At 44.8% G+C, this 11776-nt stretch overlaps 1 protein-coding gene across 1 annotated transcript in view; it reads left to right on the forward strand.

Annotated features, from left to right (window-relative positions):
* Window positions 1–11159: 11159 nt before the first annotated feature.
* The window catches only part of SLC25A15 (solute carrier family 25 member 15), a 32503-nt gene continuing 31886 nt past the window's right edge, over window positions 11160–11776 (forward strand). The window contains exon 1 of the mRNA XM_077752580.1: window positions 11160–11179. The gene's annotated coding sequence lies outside the window, so the exon portion shown is untranslated. The remainder of the gene's footprint in view (window positions 11180–11776) is intronic.

The following is an 11776-nucleotide window of genomic DNA, read 5'->3' on the forward strand; positions in this document are numbered from 1 at the left end:
ACAGTTCATGAGTTTGAGCCCCACACCGGGCTCTGTGCTGACAGCATGGAGTATGTTTGGGATTGTCTCTCTCCCTCTCTCTGCCTCTTCCCTGCTTGTGCATGCACTAGCTTGCCCTCTCTCTAGATAAATATTTAAAAATAAGGCAAACAAGAAACCTACTTACTAATTATTCCAATGATCTACAATAATAGCACTTACTGACCACTTATTATGTGTTAGGCACTATAGCAAGTGCTTTATATATTTCGCCTCTTCTTACCTTCACAAAATTCCATGACACAGCGAGGATTGTTCTCCCCTTTTGTAAGATGAGGAGTTTGGGGCTTAAAGAAGCTGTCCACCATCACAAAGCCATCAAATGAGAGCCAGTCTTCAAGGACAGGACAGTCTGGCTCCAGAGTCCATGCTTTCAGTCTCCTTTCTGCTCTAACCATCCACATTTACATCACAAAGAATGTTTATTCTCTGGCTCCCTCTACCCCCTCTGAATAAACTCAACACTCTTAGCAGGGTGTGTGGGGCCCTCGGAGATCAACCCTGCTCCTTGCCAGCCTCTTCTCCTGTTACCCTCAGCTCCTATCCTGCACTGAACCATCGGGGCTCCTAGACTGCCGTGCTCTTTCTCCCTTCTTTTCTTGCAACTGTATGGTTTTTTCCCCCTTTGAAACTCCTACTCATAACGCCTTCTCATACTTCAAGACTCAGCCATTACCTCCTCCAGATATGGCCTTCCTGGCTCCCTGGGCTTGGTTATGTGCCCTTTCCCTGGTGCCCGCTGGCATTCTGAACACGCTTCGACAAAACTCAGCGAACGCCTCTCCTCGCTGCAGTCCCAGCTATTTGGGACATGAGACTTTGCTCTTCATCTCCAAACTTCCAGCGCTTAGCACGAAGCTTGGAACAGAGATTCTGGCTACTTGCTTTGAATGGTGGTTATTCACTTGGGGATTGGCTGAATGCCGTGTTTTAGTATTTTACACATAACAGGGAAAGAATCCTATTATAAAGAGAGAGTTAGAAGGTGAGTCTTCATTGGTGAGATCACATGGGCATTGGGGATAGCGGGGATGGGGCAGCACACAGAGCATCAGTTGGTAGAACCGTATCTTTCCCTCATTCTCACCCCAAGAGACTTATTCTAATCATCCAGCTGGAAAAATAGATGCTGGGATTTTCCCCTCAGGCCATCTGACTCCAGAGCCTCCAATAATCTCTAGGCTATATACTGGGCCTTCCAAAGAATGGATGCATCCCTTGATTTGTGTATCCTTTCAGTGGCTATATCTATGTTTTTCCAGAGCAATCAATTTTCTAAAAGCGCTTTTTATTTTTAAATTAAATTAAATTAAATTAAAAAACTAGAACCCAGGCATCTTTTCCTCCTCCCCCCCCTTGTCCTCTCCTTCTTCTTTAAAGTTTATTTATTTATTTATTTTGAGAGAGAGAGAAAGAGAGAACATGTGCACACATGTGCTCGGGGAGGGGAAAGGAGAGAATCCCAAGCAGGCTCCACACCACCAGCATGGAGCCAGAGTGGGGCTAGAACCCACAGTCTTTGGGATTGTGACCTGAGCTGAAGTCAGATGCTTAACAGACTGAGCCACCCCGGTGCCCCTAAAAGCACCTTTTAAATGCTTATAAATGACTAAGTGTCTAGTGATGGGTGCACAGAAAGATTAAATAATTTACCCAAGTTTATACACTACTAATAATAGAGCAATTTGCCTTTATTTAAAAAAAAAATTATGTTGTTTTTTTTAAATTTATTTCTGAGAGAGGGAAAGAGACAGCATGAGCAGGGGATGGTCAGATAGAGAGGGAGACACAGAATCTGAAGCAGGCTCCAGGCTCTGAGCTGACTGTCAGCACAGAGCCTGACGCGGGGCTCGAACCCACGAACCATGAGATCATGACCTGAGCGGAAGTTGAACCTTTAACCAACTGAGCCACCCAGGCGCCCCGCAATTTACCTTTAGACTCTTAGACTATCTTGTCTTAAAAACAACTTAGCCATTCAGTTACTCATTCTACAAACATTTGAGTGGCCCAGCATGTCAGCTATTGTTCTAGATCAGCAATGTTCAATAAAACTGTCAGTGTTATTGAAATGCTCCTCATCTGTCTTGCCCAATATAGTAGCCACTAGCCACACATGGGTATCAAGTACTTCAATGTGGCTGGTGCAACTGAAGCAATGAATTTACTTTGTTTCATTGTAAGTTCAAGTTAAGTAGCCACATGTAGTGGCAGGGTACCAGAAGGGAGAGTAGGGAAACATGAGTTGAAAGCCAAGATCCTTGATCTTGGCGAGTTTACATTTTGGGATGAGGGTAGAGGTGAGCGGGAAAGAGAAAGACAATAAATAAGGGACGTAATAAATAAGTAAATGCTATAGCGTGTACAGCGCAGCAAAGAGGAGCTGGCTTGCATTTTAAAATAAGGTGGTCACATCACTCTTAGAACTTTCCTCTCCTTTGGTTAGGATAATTAGGTCTGATCCAATTTCAACTCCAATTTCTCTCCTTCTTTCCTCCCCTTCCTCTTCAGAGCTCAGTTCCCCAAAGATGGGGCAGAAAGGGGATAGAAAAGGCAGGCTTGCCTTTTGAAGTGGCTTTGCTCTGGGTCCAGCTGATGGCTGGTGATCTCTACCTGGGTGAGGGCTCTTTAGAGAAGGTGGTGTGGTTCTCTAGGGGTAGTGTGCAGGTTTTCCCGGCCCCCTCCATGGTGGAGCACCCCCTGAGACAAGGGTGGCCATGCTTCCCTTCTGCTGCCGTTAGGCTACCCCCAATGCCCTCTTCAGGTGATGAATTCCGTCCTTTGGCTCCCTGGGCAGCCTCCAGGCTCCTCCCCTTCCTGTAACCATATTCCCCTTCATGTGGGGCCATGGTAATGGCTGAGAGCCCTGTTGTCCTTCACCAGGCCACTATCCCGGCAAACTATCTGGTCAAGCCTCCCTACCTTCAGAAATGTCTCTATGAGAAATAGACATCTGTCCTTATGTCTATGAGGCCCGTACACTCCCACTGCCCCAGGACGCACACCAGGCCCTCCCGAGACCCCCTCATCATGCTCACCTCTGCTTGGACAGTACTGGCCATGGGGGGTACAGACTTGGCAGCTCACAGCTGCCAGCTAGCTGGGGAGAGAGCTAAACATACGCCCTTCAATTTTTTTAAATGTTACTTGCTGTTTTCTCTCTCTCCTCTCTCTCTCTCCCCATCATCAATTTATCTGTCTATTTATTTAGAGAGAGTGAGAGAGCATAGAAGAGGGTCAGGGAGAGAGAGGGAGAGAGGGAATCCCAAGCAGGCTCTGCACTATCAGCACAGCACCTGACCCCAGGCTTGATCTCACAAACCATGAGATCATGACCTGAGCCGAAATCAAGAGTTGGATCCTTAACCAACTGAGCCACCCAGGCGTCCCAATTCCCTTCAAACCAGCTGGGTGGCTCAGCAGGTTAAGCATCCAACTCTTGATTTCGGCTCAGGTCATAATCTCATGGTTCATGAGTTCGAGCCCTGCATCAGGCTCTACTTTGACAATGCGGAGCCTACTTGGGCCTTTCTCTCCCTCTCTCTCTCCCCACTTCCTCCCCTGCTTGTGCACTCTCTCTCTCAAAATAAATAAACTTAAAAAATTTATTATTGAAGTGTACTTGACATACAATGTTATCTTAGTTTCAGATGTACAACATAGTGATTTGACAATGCTCTACTTTGCACACAACACTCACCCTAAGTGTTGTCACCAACTGTCACCATACAACGCTGTTACAACATTATTGACTACATTCCCTCTGCTGTACGTTTCATCTCTGTGGCTTATTTATTTGATAACTGGAAGGCTGCACTTCTCAATCTATTCCTCCCACCCCTCCCTTCAATCTTTTGGTGACCCACGTGATTTTGTGAAGGGGAGGACAGGCATTTCGACGAGAGCCCTGCACTCTCCCTACCCCCCCCCCCCCCCCGTNGGCTGTGACGGTGGAACCTGGACAAGAAAGGCTGGGCTGATGCATGAGAAGGCAGCGAGCGGGTTGTGCCTCCTCTTGGTCAGCCCTACAAGGATGTAGTGCTCTCCACTCATGGTGGCTCTGTCTAGAAGACATGAAATTTAGCACCTCTTCCCCTAAGCTTTGAGTCTTAGCACCAGTTCAGGACAAGAAAAATCAGCCTCCTCTTACCCTTCCTGGTGTTAAATCACAAGTGTAATTTTTAACCATATATTAAGTGATGAGTCAATACAACATCCCTGGGATTATGATATAATGACTTCCTTTTTTAAAAGTTTATTTACTTCTTTTTGAGAGAGAAAGGCAGAGAGAGGGAGAGAGAGAATCCCAAGCTGGCTCCGCACTGTCAGTGTGAGCCCAACATGGGACTTGATCCCACGAACCAGGAGAGATCATGACTTGAGATGGCTCAACTGACTAAACCACCCAGTCGCTCCTAAAGACTTCCTTTTTTAAGGGGCACCCAGGTGGCTCAGTCAGTTAATCAATGGACTCTTGATTTCGGCTCAGGTCATGATCTCCTAGTTGGTGAGACTGAGCCCCATGTTGGGCTCTTTGCTGACAGCATAGAACCTGCTTGGCATTCTCTCGCTCCCTCTCTCCCCCGCTCATTCTCTTCTGTCTCTCTTTCTCAAAAGTAAATAGGTATAAACATTTTTTTTAAAGACAGATTATTATTCTTTTTGGCTCTCAAGCCATATTTTATTACCATTTTCAAAAACGGTTATGATCTTACATCTAAATGAAAGTATCATTGAAGAACGTGTATGTGCCTCTTAAGAGTTAGTAACTACATACTTCCCATATCTAAAACAAATTAGCCTTTAGAAAAGTATCCGTTGCAGATGGGCCCACTTGTGGGGGAAGATCATAGGTACCTATGATATTCATAGTGGTAAATGGTATGACAGTGACGCAATTCAACAAATTTATTGCAATGATTCATTTTGATGAGAGTGCCTTAAAACCCACCATGGGCAAAACCCAGGCCAAGGGAGAAATAAGTCACAGCTTGCGCCTTAGCAGAGGACACTAAGTAGATGCCACTACAGGAGTCCTGAGGGCTCAGCAGGTGGCTCCTCCCACCCATCCAGCTGAACCTTCCAGGATCTTGCAGAGCCAGACTGCTACAGTTCTCCAAATGAGTTGTGTTGCTTTCTGCTTTGCCTCCTTCACACATGCAGTCTCCTCTGTTACACATACACACACACACACACACACACACACACACACACACACACACAAACCCCATCTGGAATCATTGGAATCATCTGCCCCCCTGGGACAGCAAACTCAGACNACACACACACACACACACACACACACACACACACACACACACACACACACAAACCCCATCTGGAATCATTGGAATCATCTGCCCCCCTGGGACAGCAAACTCAGACTTAATTACAACTTCTACTTATCCCAGGAATGTGACCTTTCAACAGGCAATATGCAATTTCCTAATCAGCACTCTTGAGGTGATATCTCCGCGTTAAACCCCACTGTTCCCTTTCCCATAGAAGAAGATTTACCTGGGCTGAAACAATCCTTTCTTTTCTTTTGCAAATAACTTCTTGTTCCACCTTCGCTCCTACAAAAACCTTCCATTTTGCACAATTCCTTGGCACTCCCCTGTACTTGCCCGATGGAATGCTGTCTGATTCATGCATTACTTAATAAAGCCAATTAGATCTTCAAATTCATTTGGTTCAATTTTGTTTTGTAACAGCTCTGATGGGAAACGTCAGCCTGTCCGAAGTGGACGTGTGTCATGTTTTCTGGATGCTTGGCATTGTTTTATTTTTTAACATAATTTATTGTCAAATTGGCTAACATGCAGTGTGTACACTGTGCTCTTGGTTTTGGGGGTAGATTCCTGTGGCTCATCGTTCACATATGACACCCAGTGCTCATCCCAACAAGTGCCCTCCTCAATGCCCATCACCCATTTTCCCTGCACCCCTGCCCCTCCACCCTCACCACCCTCAATTTGTTCTCTGTATTTAAGAGTCTCTCATGGTTTGCCCCCCCTCCTTCTCTGTTTGCAACTATTTTCCCCCATCCCTTCCCCTTCATGGTCTTCTATTAAGTTTCTCAAGACCCACACATGAGTGAAAATGTATGATATCTGTCCTTCTCTGACTTATTTCACTCAGCACAATACCTTCCAGTTCCATCTACATTGCTGCAATTAGCATGATTTCATTCTTTCTCATTTGCTTGGCATCGTTTTGAAGCCCTGCCTACATTCAGGGAGTTTCCTACGAAGTGATACCTTCCTCTTCAAGCCAAGCCAGAAATCTCACGTTCCCCACCCACTTTGCAGAACCGGGTACAGACATGTGCCACAGGGTCCATCCATCAGCTGTATCTACATGATTTATCAATTTGGAAATGAGCGATATAAGGAGATGGACATGGTGTGGCAGTGACCTATGAGGCAAAGCTGGTAGCGAATGTGCCCAGCTTTGGAAAAGCAGTAGTTGCCACACAGAGTCCCTGGCACAAAAGGGACAGTGGTACAAACTACAACGTCTAGAAGCTCTGAAAGAGTTGCTGCGTGGTTTCCACGACCAAACACTTCTTCAGCGCGTTTTGGGATTTGTTTCAAGACGTTCTTCAGGGCACTCCATCTCCTCATTCAGTGATTGTGAAAATCACCTAGCATCCTTTTTTTTTAATGTTTTATTTTTATCTTTGAGAGAGTACATGCACATGTGTGTGCAAGTGGGGGAAGGGCAGAGAGAGAGGGAGACAGGATCTGAAGTAAGCTGACAGCAGACAGCGCGATGTGGGGCTTGAACTCACAGAACTGTGAGATCATGATCTGAGCTGAAGTCCCACGCTCCCCCAGGAGCCCCTATCCAGTATCCTTACAATGAATTGTTTCTGTGCTCCAGCAACTAAGCATTCTGAGTGATGTGTCAACAGGCTTTCCTCCTAAGAAAGGGCCATTTGTCTTTCAAAACCCACCCTGACGTGGGGAGGCCTCCAGGGTCCTGAAACCCTCTTTTCCACGCTCTATTTATTCCCTTCTCTAGGACGCCATGCTACGCACACCCCTCTTGCTGCATATCCTCCCCAAATTCTAATTCTTTGTTTCTTCCTCCTCTACTTGGACTGAGGTTTCTCTGAGGCTAGCCATTGTCTCTTTCATTTCTGTCTTTCCAGCACTTCGTGTAGGTTCACACAGAGCCAATCAGTGCTAAATGAATGTTTGTTACTGATAGGAAGTAGTGAACAGATTTGTTTCGGAGAACAAGGGATCATGAAAAGACTTTTGAGGTGCCTGTGTCTAGTATAGGTCTTGGTAAATAGTCGGGGTATTTCAACAGATAGAAATTGTTGGGATTGTTCAATTGCAGTCCATAGTGACTTTCAATCTGCTTTTTAAAAATGATTATATCCCTAAGCATTTCCCCATATGCTTATATGGTTCTGGGGAACATTCCTGATTGCCTTACAGAATTCTGTCCCCTCCCCACCTGGGTCTGCAGTGATGATGTCTCACTGTGGGCCTCTCCCACAGTCCCAAGTGGATAAGTCATCATTGGTCAAAAACAGGGTTGGTCAAAAACCAACCAAAGCCTGCTAGCCAGATCTGGCCTGCCACTTCTTTTTGTATGGCCATGAACCATCCAAAACATTTTTTAAAGTTTTAAAAAGTTGAAAAAATCAAAATAATATTTTGTGACAGGTCAAAATTACATGAAACTCAAATTTCAGTGCTCATAGATAGAAGTCATTCTCTGACTTATTTCACTTGGCATAATACACTGTAGCTCCATCCATGTCATTGCAAATGGCAAGATTCCATTCTTTTCAATGGCTGAGTAATATTCCATTGTATATATATACATTGTGTGTGTGTATATATATATATATACCACTTCTTTATCCATTCATCAGTTGATAGACATTTGGGCTCTTTCCATAGTTTGCTTATTGTTGATAGCACTGCTATAGGTACCGAGATGACTATAGCCCTTTAAATCTCTATTTTTGTGTCCTTTGGGTAAATACCTAGTGGTGCAATTGCTGAGTGTTAGGAGGACACTTGTTATGATGAGCACTGGATGGTGTATGTAAGTGATGAACCACTGAATTCTACTCCTGAAACCAATACTGCACTGTATGTTAACTAGAATTTAAATAAAAATTTGAAAAAGAAAAATAAAAACTTTAATAAAGTTTTATTGGAACACAACATACTTTTTTCTTTACCATGTCTCTGCCTGCTTTTGTTTACAGCAGCAGAGTTGAACAGATGTGACAGAGATTACATGCCCTGCAAAATATTCACTAAAATATTTACTAGTTGGTTGGTCCTTTCCAAAGTTTGCTTGTTGACCCCTGTTCTAAACCAAATATGGTAACTCCATTCTCTTCCCAGTGTTTATGTTTGGGCAAGCATAAGACTCACTTCTGGTCTAATTAATACAAGGGGAAGCTTAACAGGGGGCTTCTGGGAAAGATTTTTTGTGTGGTAAAAAGAATATGGAGAATGCTTCCTTCCTGCCCTTGTGTGTTGCATGTGAAGTGTAAAAGAGCTGTGGCAGCCACTTTGTGATCATGAGGGAAGAGTCAAGAGAATCACAGAGAAGCTGTCCCAGATACTTTTGAGCTGTTAAATTACCCAACTCTGGAATTTCCTATTTCCAGATTTTTTTCATATACAAAATAAATATACTACTAGTAGATGGGCATCTCTTACTTATAGCCAAATATATCCTAAAGCATATGATTTAAAACAATTATTTTCAAAATTATGTCATAGTATGTCCTCTTATTGATGATCCATTGAATTCTATCCATTTATGGGCATTTATCCTAAGTCTTTGTTATTGTTTAAAATGATATATATGTCCAATTCACATCTAAGGCTCATAAAATACACATCTCAGCTGATTTTCTCACCTATTTATTTATTTATTTAATTTACTTGCTTATACCCTTAAAAGCTGTCAAGGAAAAGACAAAAGAAATTGTCACCCCTTTTAAAACATTGTCTTAACAAGTCTTTCATGGGATACAAAATGCCCTCTTATTCCACACAGATGAAAAAATCCAAATTCATGTTCATTGCAAATACAAACTCTACCTGATTCCAAGAAAGATTTGGGAGAGTCTTCTGTAAGTGTTACATCAGCAGCCAACAATATTCAATGAGAGTTGTGTAATCAAAGCAGTTTTTTCTTCAGTCTCATTAATTAAAAGGACCCTTGAATCAGAGATGATTTACGTTTTTGAATTGTTTGCAACTCCAATTAACACTTTGTTCAAACACAGCCACGTGGTATTAGGGCCAAAAAGCTTCAAATAATGAAATTATTTCTCCTTTTGGTATCATTAACTAGTGCATTGTGAAATACTGTCGAAATAGCCAAGTCTTCCTTCTCTATGTTAGCCACTCTGTCCCCTCACCTCTGACCTGCGTTATACCTGCCCCCTCAGCACACAGTCAGCTGCCCTAATGTCCCTGGATTGCACAATCCCAGTGCAGCAAACAACCACCACAGCAAAGGGGTCAGTGCACTGACTCGCTTGCTGTTTGGACCCCAGATCTGAGAAGCCATGGGGTGAACCCACGTATATTGACAGCAGGGATGCAGGAATCGAAAGTCCTTGTTCCCAAGAGGCCATTGGATTCCTGGGGAATTACCCTTAGAACAAAGTTCACATGGTCACTTTCACGATTTAATGCCAAGCAGGTGATTTTTCCAATCAGTTCTCTGAGCTTCTGTGAGCTGTTAAGCTTTTCAACATCTTGTATTTTTGTCTCTGTTCCTAAAGCTACACCTGTGAGGGGTTTTAAGCTGTGGAGGTGATTTTATACAATATCATGCAGGGAGATCTATTTCAGGAGAAAGAACTGGTTCCTGAAACCCTCTTGCTTTTAAGAGGAAGCCTTCTGGAAGGTTATTACTGTGGAGGGTCACGGTTACAAACATCAACTTCAGAACTGGACAGAACTTTGTGGTGTCCCAGCTCTTTCCTTAGTATCTATATAACTCTGGGCAAGTGTCCCGCCTCTCTGAGCCTCAGTTTCCTTCACCAGCATCACGGGTGCCAGCCACGCTGCAGGGCACCAGGATACAGCAAGCAACACAGCAGAAATGGGTTTGTGCAAAAAAGGTAACTTCGTAAGGTAGGGGTTAAAAAGTTGCACAAATGTTCCTGGTTGTTTCTCTTAAGCTTATGGGACTAAATGGAAGCTAAGGTTGCTGAGGAGGAGAGGTGAGGGAGAGAAGAAATGTAGGAGGAGTGAGGAGAGTCTGGAACAGTCTTTGTGAGAGAAGAAAGTGCTCAAGGGAGGTAAGACAAAGCCTGAGACGGGCGGGGGGTGGGAGGGGCGCTCAGCAAGGGTGCACACGGTCAACTAGCCAAGCGGCTGCCTTCCCACCCTCCCAGTGGATTGCCCCTCAGGCTCCCAGAGCAGCAGTGGCCTACGTGGTGGACTGCTCCTTCAGGATCAGAGGCCACCGTGCAGTCACGTGAAAAGGTTAAATGGCTCATTAAAAGCCACACAGATTTTTACCCAAGCCTTCTGGCTCCAAGTCCAGTGCTCTTTCCAGTCTGTAACTGCAGATCTGGATCTGCCCTAAATTCGGGTTCCTTCGGACCTCACTGTTCTAGTTTGCAAAAGCCACTGGACCAGGGGATACTGAAAGTCCCATAGTCCTCTAGAGTGTTCTAACTGTAGGTTCTACTCCTGAGTCGGCTTCCCATGTCACAAGCCACTTTGGACAAGCGTTTCAAACTCCCTGGCTTGTTTCTGTAATTGAATTACATTTCAGAAGTTTGACTTCTAAAGTGCTGATTCCGTGAAGTCCGTTTCATGCTGTTTTGTTGAGTGCCCCCATTTATCAGGGGCTCTGGCACCTTCATGGCACCTCTTACCTCTGGAAGGTCTGTTCCAGGTGGCATTCACCCTTAAGCACTGACACAAGTCACGTGGAGTATTGAAGTCCCTGCCCCCTCCCGCCATCACTTTAACTTACCTTGTCAATAGTCCACCCAAACGGGACAAACATAAATTGTAAAAAAAAAAGATAGCATGGTTGAAGGAAGAAAACAGTGTAGACAATGAAAATAAATACATGAAGACTGAACCAAAGAAATAGGAAAGTTGTGACTGAGTTACGTTGAGCAGCTGTAAGTAATACTAGACCAAGATCTTTCCAATTGAGTAGGTGTTAGCTCTTTGCTTTAGGGCCCTGGAGAAAATTCCTTTACTCCCGGTATATACGATTCCTTGAATAGTGCTTTTTCATAAAATGTCAGAGAGCCATAGAAATCGCATAGCTATAATTCATTAGAAACTAAAAGATCAGCGAGGCCAACTGATAGCTAGTTTTCATCTCTCGGCGTACTTTCTAGAATGTCATTGGTGAAAATGGATTTCCGTGCGGTAGGCAGAATGGGAAAATATTTTGTGTGTGTGTGTGTGTGTTCATGGCAGTAAACGAATGTGTTTTTCATNCCGGGCGCCGCGCCGCTGGTGCCCGAGCCCGGGGTGGGGGTGGGGGACGGAGGCGCTCATGAATGGGAGACTCCTGCAGGTTGTTGGGGGCAGAGTCGGCGAATGTTCCAGCAGGGAAGAGAAAGTTGGGAGCTGCCCTCCCTGAGCTGCCCGTGTGCCCACCCGGACCCCGAGTCCGGGAGCAGGAGCGCCCGGCCGGCTGCTCAGCGGCCAAACGGGTTGGCATCGCAGCACCTGGCGCCCCGGCTCTCGGAGCTCGGCGGGGGGGC

The sequence above is a fragment of the Crocuta crocuta genome, unplaced genomic scaffold, assembly GCF_008692635.1.
Source record: "Crocuta crocuta isolate KB4526 unplaced genomic scaffold, BGI_CrCroc_1.0 scaffold190, whole genome shotgun sequence".
Taxonomy (NCBI): domain Eukaryota; kingdom Metazoa; phylum Chordata; class Mammalia; order Carnivora; family Hyaenidae; genus Crocuta; species Crocuta crocuta.